The sequence below is a fragment of the Neomonachus schauinslandi genome, chromosome 9 (genome assembly GCF_002201575.2).
Source record: "Neomonachus schauinslandi chromosome 9, ASM220157v2, whole genome shotgun sequence".
Classification (NCBI taxonomy): Eukaryota; Metazoa; Chordata; class Mammalia; order Carnivora; family Phocidae; genus Neomonachus; species Neomonachus schauinslandi.
Window position 1 is genome coordinate 3,603,874 of NC_058411.1, and position 11,269 is coordinate 3,615,142.

Here is an 11,269-nt window from a genome sequence, read left to right on the forward strand (position 1 = left end):
AATTCCCTCTGTCTTGCAACCTCTGTCCTTCATTCTCTCTGTCCTGCATCCTCTCTCCTGCACTGGATCCTCTCTCTCTCCTCCATCCCCTCTGTCTTGCATCCTCTCTGTCTTGCATCGTCTCTCTTCTGGATCCTCTCTGTCCTGCATTCTCTCTGTCCTGCATCCTCACTCTCTCCTGCACTACTGGAACCATGGCTCAACTTGAGGCTCTTAGTAAACAAAAGCAAACCTTCCCTCAATGCTTGGCTTCTTCTAGCCTCTCTTCCAGTTCCTCTTCTCTGTAGAGCAGTCTGGAAGGGTGTCCGCATTGCCGTCAGACCCCGGTCACTCAGGGCTGCTGGGCACAACAGGCTTCTAACCCCTTTCTTCTCTGCAGTGGCCTCCTTAGGTACGTTGGGCGCTCGCGCACACTCTCTGCTTGCTATGTGTCCCAGGATGTGAATCTGAGTGGGCCGCATGGAAGGGGGTGCTCTGCAGCCCACTGGCTCCCACCTGGGCTGGCCTGTGGAATGTACCACCAGGCAGTGGAGTGCTGGAGGAGAGCAGGGTGGTGTACTGGTCTTTTTGGTTTTCTCCCTGCAAGATTGCTGTGGGCGGCCTGCACCCCTGAACAAAGGACCTGACTCCTCCCAGGGCCCTCTGCACCCAGCTCTCCCCTCTGGCTCTGGGTTCAATGAGTCGCTCCCCTTGCTCCTCCAGGGGCCATCCCTCCCCTTGCCTGGGCCATCTTACCCACAGCTAAGCTCAAGGGATGCTGAACCCTGCTGACCACCAACACCTCTGTCCTGAGCCCTCTGTGCTCAAGCTCCCTGGACCCAGCTGCCCTTGGACATCTGTGCTGGGAGGCCTCAGGGAAACACGCCCGAAACATCTGCTGATGTGCTTGTCCCCCTCTCAGGACTGGAACCCTCATCCACCTGCAAACCCGGTTTCTCTCCAGCCACAACTTCCTCTGTAGCCAAGTCCCGCTGCCTGCACCCCCATCTCTGCTCCCATTGCCGGAATCCAGCCCCCCCCCCCCCCGCCTCCTTCCCTCGCACAGAGACACTTCCTCCCCCTTTGGCAGCCGCTCACGCTCCTCCCTGCCCCTGCAGCTCCAGGCTGCGGCCCCTCCCAGCTGCTTTCCCTTCTGTCACAGTTCAAGGGCGTCTTTGACCCTGAGATCTTGAACTTGTGGTTCCCTCTGCCGGTGTTGCCCTTCCCTTCCTGCCCTGCTGGGTCTGCTGCCTAACACCTACCCTTGGTGGCACGTCCACAGCGGCGTCACCGTCGCCACTGGTCAGCCGAGCAGATGGAGTGGGGCATTCAGGTGGCAGAGCCCTTGCCCCATGGTTCATTTGAAGGTCACACGTTGGGACCGGGACTCTGGCATGCTGTCTCCAAGCCCCGCGGGTGACGGTGATGGAGGAGGAGGGTGCAGACCCCTTCCCTTCCCCGCCCTGTGACGCTGGAATTGGGCTTGGGGCTCCTGTCGGGGACGTGGGCGCCCTCCTCCCTCGGTGACACCAGGAAGGCCCACGCCCCCATCCAGCGAGGAAGGCCCGCAGGCGGAGCCCAGGCCTTCCCCCGGCCAGCCTCGCTCCCCCTGGGGGCTCTCTGGCTCACCCTGCCTGACCCCCGCCAGGCCTTCAGTTGTGGGGCCTCTCCCATCCCTGCAGACGCCCCCGGTGTCCGCTTGTGCCTGCAGGGCCGGCGTGACTGGAGTCCCAATTCCAGACACTGCTCCAGAAAGAAGGTGGCTGCTGGTCCCCAGCCCCACCCCACAGGGTGGCGGGTTGTTGTTTTCACGCTTTGCTAGAACGAGCAGGTGACACAGAGGAACACCAGGGCAGGGGCGAGGGCTCGGGTCCAGATCCCTGGTGACTGTGGGGCCTGGGCCCCGCCCAGGGGCGCCCACCCTGAGCCGGCCTCGGGGTCCAGCCTGAGCCTGGCGTGGGGGCCGCCTGTGGCCCGAGATAACCCCCCTCAGCCTCCTGTTAGGAACGCGGCGGTGGGGGGAGTGGAGCCCGTTGGCTCGGCGACGTGGAGTGTTTGTCATGTTCTGCGATGTGGCTGTGGACGCCTGCCATCGTTTATCATCATAATTAAGTGCAATTTGGCAGGGGGATGGGTGGAGGGGATGACAGCCCCCCTCACCACGCCTGCCAGCAACATTGCCGTGAGCCCCAGCGGCTCAGGAGCAAAGGGCCCGGCGACGTGCCCCCTCCCTCCGTGGGCGGGTGACATGTGGCCCAAGTGGACCCTGCATCCTGCCCCCACCCCCGGCCCCCTCTTCCCAGGTGAGCCGAAGTCACCCCTCCACCGCGAGACCAGCCCAACCCCCCGGGACGGCAGCTTCCTGCGGGTGGCCCCCTGGCCCCAGCTGGGCTGGAGGCAGACCCAGAGGGGCCTGGCTCAAGGCCAGCTGCTTCCTCTTTGGGGTATGTGGGAACCGGCCATGAGAACAGCTGGGTGCGGGCCATCAGCTCTACCCCTCCTCCCCAGCCGGGCCTGGCGTCCCTGCCCTCGGGGCTCCCCGGACCCCTGCAAGCCCGTGGCTGGGAAGATGGACAAGAGGAGGCAGACAGAGCAGCCCAGCATCTTCGTGCCCACGCACCCTCTGCCCACCTCTCGGGGCTCTGTTCACACGTCGGACCTTCGGGGAGACCCTCCTGAGCACCCGGAGCCCCGCCTGCAAGGCCTCCCTCTTAAATCATCCTCTCCTTATTGCCATTTATTTATATGTATAACTGTCTTCTAAGCGTCTGTCTTTTTCACCGGAATGTGGGTTCCCGAGGGCACGGATGGTGCCCGCACTGCACCCTGGCGCAGGGTGCCCGATGAACCGGCAACCGCGTGAATGATGGGGGCTTGTTATGTGCATCAGCGCGTGTGCTCATGGCAGGCTCGCTCACCTGTGCTCGGCCCAGGGCGCTGGGCCTGGGGTCAGGACTGCGGCCTTACACACTCAGACAAATGCGACATGGGCGTTTGCCGAATGACTGAGGGAGAGTGCACCACCAGCAGAGGGACCGCAGGGACCCGCGCTTTGAGCGGGAGGAAAAGTTGGAAGGGGGGCTTCTTGGAGGAGGTGAGCTCTGAGCTGGGACTTAAGGAGTTGGCATGAGATAAACCCAGAAATAGAGGCCACCACTGAGCAAACCCTTTGACAGTATACACTTAGGGTCTGGCCTGGGTCGGGGGGTCAGGGGGCTGTCAGTCTGGTGGGGGAGGCCGTCGTGCACACAAGGCCTCCTGGTGCTTCCCCACCAGTGGGCTCAGAGACCTTCATTCACCGTGGCGTCCTCTGGAAAGGCAGGAGCTATCAGCCAGTAGCATGAGGCTTGCTCCTCAGGGCCTGCTCCCAGCCCAGCTTCTCCCTAGACCAGGGAGGGTAGAGAGGTTTGATCTCCCTTGTCAGTTTTGATCCAAATGGTTTCCTTGCGTCCTGTGTTGGGAAGGTTTCTCATGTTCAGTATGAACTCTGTAGGAAAGATCGATTGGTAATTGATTAGCAATGTCTGCTGTGAGTGTAGCAATCACAGCTTGGGGTACCTGTGCCGCAGATTCCTGCTCTAGACCGTAGATCACAGACTATCAGACAGGAAAGGGTCTTGGCCATCATGGAAACAGAGACTCAAGGAACAGAGCAGGGATTGTGCGAGGCAACAGCAGAACTAGGCTTGCACCCCAGCCGGTCAGGCTCTTTCCAGGCCTGGGCTGCCTCTCTTTCCTGCTTGCTGAGGGGCTGCCCCAGTCAGGAGAGGGCTCTCAGGCTGGGTCACTGCATGTGATGTGTGGGGAATGGCCCACGTGGGCTGGAGGAAGTGGGGCCATGGAGGAGGGAGAGTGAAGGATCTGGGGGGCCCCATTCCTACCACCCCCTGCTTCCAGCTTGCGACCTGTGACCCAAAGAAGGCCACCTCAGCTTGCGACCTCATCTGTAAAATGTAGTCAATCAAGTAGTTTTAGGGTCAAAAGAGAACCTTCATTCTACAAAGATTTGCTAAGCATTTATGAAAGAAGCAGGTCTGGTGCTGGTGGTTGAAGCAGACACAGTCCTGCCCCCACGTTGCTTACTGTTCAGCTGGGGAGAAAAACTTTGCTCAAATAGTCACCCCTGAAAGGGTGGAATCGAACACACAGGGGGCCCTGTTGGGACAAGGTCAAGGTCTTGCTCCTCAGTGAGCACTGAAACATGGCAGCCACAGTGACTGGCATTATCCCTGGGGTTATTCCTGGGGGTTGTGCCAAGCAGAAGTCTGGGGTGAGGGCCAGGGTGCTGGGATGTGGTCTACACCCCACCTGGAGGGTGCCTTTCTTGTCCCACAGAGGCACCTTCCGGGCTCTGTGGCCGGCTCCCTCGGTGGCCTTGGGGAGGTGTTTGTCTCGCTAGGCCGCAGTGTGTCCTCCCTGGCCAGGAGGAGGGCCCTGCCACGCACCGTGCCTCCACGGCCGAGCCTGCTGATCGGTGCAAGTACTCCAGGATGGCCTTGCGCTCAGGGCACTGGGACACCACCCCGGCCTCCACTGCCCAGGTCATCACCTGCCACACGCCAGGACCCCCGCCCCTCACAGTTCTGACTCACCATGCTGTGCCCTTCACCCGAGAGGCGAGCCCCGGCCCTTAGGCTCCGCACAGATGCCGTGAGGCCCAGGAAGCCGGGCTTCCCCACCCGAGGCTGATGGTGGCCTGGGGGACGCGCTTGAGGAACCTGCAGTCTGGAGGGCCTGCCGCTGTGGCTGACGCCCCACTCAGGGCAAGCGGGCTTCAGCATACCCGGCTCCCCCGTGGGGGCTCAGAATGAAGCTCAGATATTCAGGCCTCGCTGCCGGGACTGTGGATGGCCGGGTGTTGGGCATGGCGGGCGCTTGAGGCTGCGTTCTAGGTCCCGATCGCCTGGGGCTGAGCTGTAGTTGGGGAAGTGGAAGGTGATCCCCTGGATTCAGGGATCCAGGGAATGGCACTGGAGTGGCAGGGGGGCCTGCACGGCCTAGGGGATGGCAGGGACATCCTGGGGTGGGTGGGCTGTTGGAGTGGGGCATGATGCAGGGGTGTCGGGGGCAGGGAGACATGGGTCCCTTTCTCAGGCACGCAGTGACTGGCTCCCTTCCTTCCCCTGTGGCTGGAACTGGACTCCCACCCCTGCCAAGGTCTACGGATTTCTCACCTACAGCCCTGGACCCTTGGACCCAACGCTGAGGCGAGAGCCACCCCCAACCTCTCCCCACAATGCGCCCCACCCCCTCCCCACCTCCTGATTCTAGGACCCTTCCCCCAAAGGCTCACTTTGCAAACCGTGAAATACTGGAACCTTTTGGGTTGTGTCTCTTCCCGTCCCAGAGCAGGGCACGGACGTCCAGGGTGAGGGGTCTAGGTTCCCCGCCTCGAGGCCGGGCGGGCACCCGGGAAGGTGCCCTGAGCCGCGGCGAGCCGCGGCTCTGCAGGGCTTGGCACAAGCATGCGGTTCCCCAGGGCTGTTGTTTTGCAATCCTTCTTGGCCACCGACCCCCATTTCTCTGGCAATTGCAGGTTTTCTCGGCTGTGATTTGGATGATGTTTTTTTCCTTCTAAACAACCACTCTGGAAAAAGGGACTCTAACTTTGAACAAGCTGGCTTCAATTGTTCTGCTTCTTTCCACAAACAGCACCCTCTCCCCACTGTGGGCCTCCCCTCTGCCCCCCGCCTGTCAATACTGACTCTCAGGGACTCAGGCTCAGATAGGTCAGGAAGCTTGCCCGAAGCCACACAGCCATGGGGCTTGGTGGAGCAGGGGCTGGACACCAGGGCCCCATGAACAAAAGGACCTCAGTTCTAGTGCATGCCTGTGCACTGGGGTTCAGGAATGACCTTTTCAGACATGAAGTGTCCAGTTCCAGGGACGAGCTCCTCCATCACCTACCCACCCCTCTGTGGCAGGTAATGGAGCACTCGAGGGGTCCTCAGGGTCAACTCTGGTTTCAGTGAAGGGGAAACTGAGTCCATGGTTGAACAGGACCTCCGGGGTGGAGATGGGGCTGGGCTGTGATCTCTTGGGCCTGCCTGGCTCTGCACCCCAGGATCTTAGTTCTACGCAGGGCAATGGGGGACAGCACCTGGCAGAGACCTTTCCCTTGGCATCTTGGTCTCTGCTCAAGGCCGAATGAAGACTACCAGTGGCATAGGGAGGTTGGTCCCTGTTACCCTGTGGGGGACCCTGAGCTGCTAGGATCCTTGAGTCCCACGTCTATCCTCTGTGACTCTGCTGTCCCCTTGGTAGCTTATGGGGAGAAGGAGTCGTGGTGACTTTGGGTGCATGTGGGTCCTCCGAGGAGCGCTCCTGGGCTCTGTGTGCATCCAGAGCCTTGAGACCTCCAAGTCTGTGTCTGGGGAGCATCTCGTGCTGAGCCCTCATGTGTATCTGTGGGACTGGCCCTGTCACTTGGGCACGGTTCCCGCCACCATCCCCTCCGTGGTCCTCCCTCGAGGGGCTCTCCTCAGCCCAGCCCCAGTTGTGGCCCGTCCCTCACCTGAATCTTTCCTCCTGACACTTGTCTGTGGTCCTAGCGCCCGCCCAGTGCTGGTGGATGCTTCTTGAATAAAGGAACAGACCCTCGAAGATAGGACGTCCCTGGGCAGAAAATATATCAGCATTTAAACTTTTTGCCAACAATGACATGAACTGGTGTTGATTTAAACAAAAAAACTGGATGACATGTAATTGTAAAGAGCACCACCCCTCACGTTGCCATGCACAGCCGCGACCTTGGAGGGTGCTTACAGAAGGCCACATTTGGAGTGCTTTTACAAGTCGGCCCCTCTGTGCCAAGATTTCTGGAGCAAGGGGCTGGGCTTATGACCTCCTGCAGCCCCTCCCAGGCAGCCACAGGCTCCTGGCTCTGCCTACCGGGCAGTCCCTGAAATGTGCTCAGACTCTGAGTGGGGACAGGGTCCCAGCCAAAGTCCGAGCCCTGGGTCAAGCCGGGCAGGTCCAGGAATGTGTATGCACTGGCCTTTAATCAGGTGGAGCTGGGCGAATGAGCCCTGGGCCCCCACAGTCAGGCAGCCTCTCAGGCCAGCTCTGGGGTCACCCAGTCATGCTTCCTATGGGCAGGTCATGCCCTTCAACCTCTGGCAGGACCTACTTTGTGCAAGGTCTGGCCCTGAGCCCATCTGACATGCCCAATGCACCCAGAGGCCTCGCATTGCACCCCCGGGGACCCTTCGCTCCCTGCGACTGCTTCTTTGCTGGGAGTTTAGGGGTGACGCCAGGGGAGGCCAAGGAGGCCAGCTTAGCCGTCCCGCCTTCTGTTCTAACCCTTGGAGTAAACAGGAACATTAAATCACTACTTGGGGGTCAGGAAACTGGAAATAATCAAAACACAGTGTCCTGTCCTCAGCCTGGGCGCTGGGCCGCCTGTCACCGACCCAGCCCTCCCGCCTGGGGCTTTCCCGGCCTCGCCTCCGCCCAAGTCACTGCCCCCGCCATCTCTTCGTGGGCTCCGGTGCCCACAGTGGACCACACCCCAGGGTACAATTAGTGAGACAGCCAGAGAGCTGGCAGCCACCCCACACCCACACACGGGCACCACCCGGCCAGGGACATTGCGACCAGGATTGGACCCCTATCAGCCCTTGGACCCCATGGAATGGGGGTGGGTCGGGGGGAGGGACTCGGGGGTGGTGAGGGTCTTGGTAGTTCATGCCTGCCACCCTTTCTCTGCTTCTAGGGTGGGCCCCACCTGCCTGCCCATCACCCAGAGTTCAGAGGCCTGGTGGACAGGCTGGAACCGACGGGGTGGGGGAGGTGGGGGTCTTCTCTCCCATCATAGGGCACTCAGGCCACAGATGCCCTTTCCAACTGACCCTCCTCTGCTGTGTGCACTGTAGAGGTCTCCCAGGAGCCCTCAGGGGCCACTTTCTGAGGGGGAGACTGAGGCTTGGTGAAGGGACGTGGCTTCAAGGCTCAGCCCCTAGCTCCTGCCTCCTTCCCACAGCCCAGGTTCTGCTCACAGAGGCTGCCAGGTGAAGTGGGGGTGAGGAGGCCTCCTGGCCTGGGAGGCACAAAGCCCAGGCTCTGTGCTTGGCTCCAGCGTGAGCTTGCTGTGCCACCTCAGAAACATCTGTGCCTCTCTGGGCCTCCACCTTCCTGCCTCCAGATGGCCTCTAAGGGACGTCCCATCTTGGATTCCACCCTACAGCAGCAGGGAGATGAGAGGGAATTTGAGGAATGCCCCCAAAGGACGAACTGCAAAGCTCCAGGCTGCCTGATCATAGACACACCCCCCACCACACCCCCAGGCCCTGGTGCCTGACCCCTGCAGCCTGGGCACTCCCTGGCTCTGGGCTTGTCCTGTGCCTTGACCGTGATCTGGGGCTGCCTGCAGGTGAGGCCTGAGAGAGGAGCCCCCAGGGCCTGGACAGAGAGCAGGGTGCAGCTGGGAGCCCGGGAGGAGGGAGCCCCTGCAGGCCCGGGGGAGGCTCAGGCCTGCCTGGTGGGGCTGGTGGTCTGGTGGGGTGATGGGCGAGGACACAGACCTTTGCAGCCCTGAGACTCAGCTGCACAGAGTAGAGGGGCCTGGGCAGGAAGTTGCCCCCCGTCTGGCTCTTGATAGAGGTGGCTTTTGGGCTGGGCCTCCCAGGATGAGAAGGGAGGCAGAGCCTCCAGGGGCAGCTGGGGGGGACCTGAGGGGGAGGCTGGGCAGGCTCTCCCCTATTAGCCCGCCCTGGGACCTGGGACCTGGGACCTGGGACCAGGTCAGGCTCTGCCTGCCATTGCCACGGCCTCCTGAGTGCGCACACACCACGTGCCCTGCTCAGAGCCAGGCTGTGACGCGGGTGTGATGGTGCCCATTCTCCTGATGGGGAGATTGAGGCCCCAGAGGTGAAGTGGCTTGTCCACACTGCAGCCGCGTTCTGTGGAGATGGAGGATTTGGTCTCAGGCCTGGTAGCTCTGAAGACCTGGCTCCTTCCTGGCTAGGGCTGTGGTATCCTGCCACGGAGGGCTGGGTGGTCAGTCTGGGCTCTCTTCCTCCCACCCTGCTCAGCCGCGGCCTCCCCCTGTCTCCAACCCCCAGCAGCATCCCAACTCTGCGGCCTGCGGAAGTTGCCCACGGGGGTGGGGAGCAGTGTTCTCCCTCTGCCCTCCTGCGTCCACTTTCAGGGGTCAGGGATGCCCCAGCAAGGGTGGGGGATGCAGGCGGATCCCGCATTCAAGCCAGAACTGGGCAAGGGCCAGGGGGAGGATGGGTTCCACTCAGGAAAGTATGGAGTTCTTCATCCCAGAGCCGGAATGAGGCTGGCTGGGCCTGGCTGGGTGCTAAGGTGGGTGTGTGGGAGGGAGGGGAGCCCCCAGAAAGGCTTGTGGAAAGCCCTGGGGCAGGAACCGTGTGGATGGGATTCCTGAAAGGAGGCAGGTGTGCTGGGCTCAGGGAGGGAGGCTGCTGCCCTGTGCCTGCTGGCCCTCCTGCCTCCTTGTGTGGAACAGGTCCCAGCGTCCATTCCCAGAGCCTGTGTCACTTTGCCCGAGGGAGCAGTTCAGCCCAGAAGTTCCGGAGAACTGAGGCCCACCCTGTCCAGCGCAGAAGCAGACCTCAGGACTGGCTCCTTGCCCTTCAGACGGGGCACCAGAGTTCCGGGCGTATTCCGCCAGCGGTCACCCTCCATGGGCTCCTTCCCTGCCCTGCTGGCCTCCCCAGCCGTCCTGGTGTCCTGGGATCCCCGCCCACCAAAACCACGTGGGCTCACTCACGCTCATGCCCGGCCAGGGTCCCTCTGGGGAATCCTCAGTAAGCCTGCAGGTTCTTGGCAAATGGTGGGAGGAACATTTAGAAAGGTAGCCAGGGCCGGGTCAGGAGGCCCTGGGGGACACGTGAAGGAGCTCGAGCGTTTCCTAGAGAAGTCGGGAGTCGTGGAAAGGTTTGGATTTTAAAATATCACTCTGCTTGTTCAGTGGGGTGAGGACAGGGAAGACGAGGAGCCCAGTGCCGAGCAGGGAGGGCGGAGAGGCGGGGTGCAGGGCTGTGGGAGGTCAGGGCAGCAGAGAGAGGAGTCCAGGTTTCTACCCGGTGCCTGGGTGCTTGGTGGTGGTAGCAAGCGGCCCTCCCAGGCTCCCTTGCAGCAGGGGCGGCCCCTCCGAGGAGCCAGGTCTGTCCGGCGAGATGCAAGGGGACGTTTACTGGAAGCTTCTGGGAAAGGTTTTGTCCTCCTTGATAAGAGAAGGTATGTGAAGAGGAATGCCCTCCCTGTGCCTTTGGACATTGTTCGAGGGGTTGGAGCACGGGTAGCCATTTTGCAACAATGAGGTCCATGTGACGCGAAATCATTAGGGGCTGGCCTGGGGCTGTCGAACCACAGCCGGCAGCCACTCACTGCAGACCCCTCGTTATGCCAGAAAAACGAGCCCCTCTTTGGTTAAGTCCCCGTTCACTGTGCCTTCTATTATTTGCAGCCAAAGGCATTCTTAAACAGTACAGGATTTCATGCTAAGAGTGGGACTGGAAATGATCTTCTAGCACCTAACCAGCAGAGCCCGCCGGGACAGGAAGAGGTGGGGAACGTGGAAGTGTTGGTGCCAGACCCTGAGGGTCCTCCAGGTGGACACGCCAGCGCAGAGCCCAGGAGGGTGGCCCCTGGGGACAGCTGCGGGTGGTGGCTGAGGCCGTGGGAGTGGGTGGCATTGCTCAGGGAGGGTAGAGAGGGGGAGGCCGGCAGGTGCAGAGAGAGCTCTGGGGAAGACCAGCCCTCGTGGGGCAGCACAGTAACAATGACAGTAAACAATCCACCATTTATTGAGCAGCTGCTGAGTGTGAGTGCCTGGGATTGACACGCACGGTCTCATTTTCTCAGTCCTCACCCCACCTGCTGAGCTAAGTGCTCCTACCTTGCCTGTTTTACTGGTGAAAACACCAGGGCTTTGAGAAAGGGCCATGGGGACTCAGAGCACCAAGAGAAGTCCCAGGGGCCCCCGGAGGGCATCAGGGGGAGGCGGTGCCGCCGCCGCAGTGGGCACCGGGACTGGGCAGGGGGTTTGCAGATCTGATGGGCCAGGTGGGAAGTGAGGCACGCAGGCTCCGGGAACAGCATGAACAAGGGAAAGGATGGGCCATGCTGACTTGCATGGCAGGGGGGCGTGGGAAATCAGGTGGGAGGGACGTGCCGGGGCCTCGGATGCCAACCTGTGGAGTTGGGTGTTTATTGGAGCAGCCTGCAGGGAGGGCAGAGTGACCGGGGCCAGCTCGCCCCGAGGGCAGTGATCGCTGAGGACGCAGCTGCCCGGGGGGGGGGGGGGGGGGGGGGGGGGGGG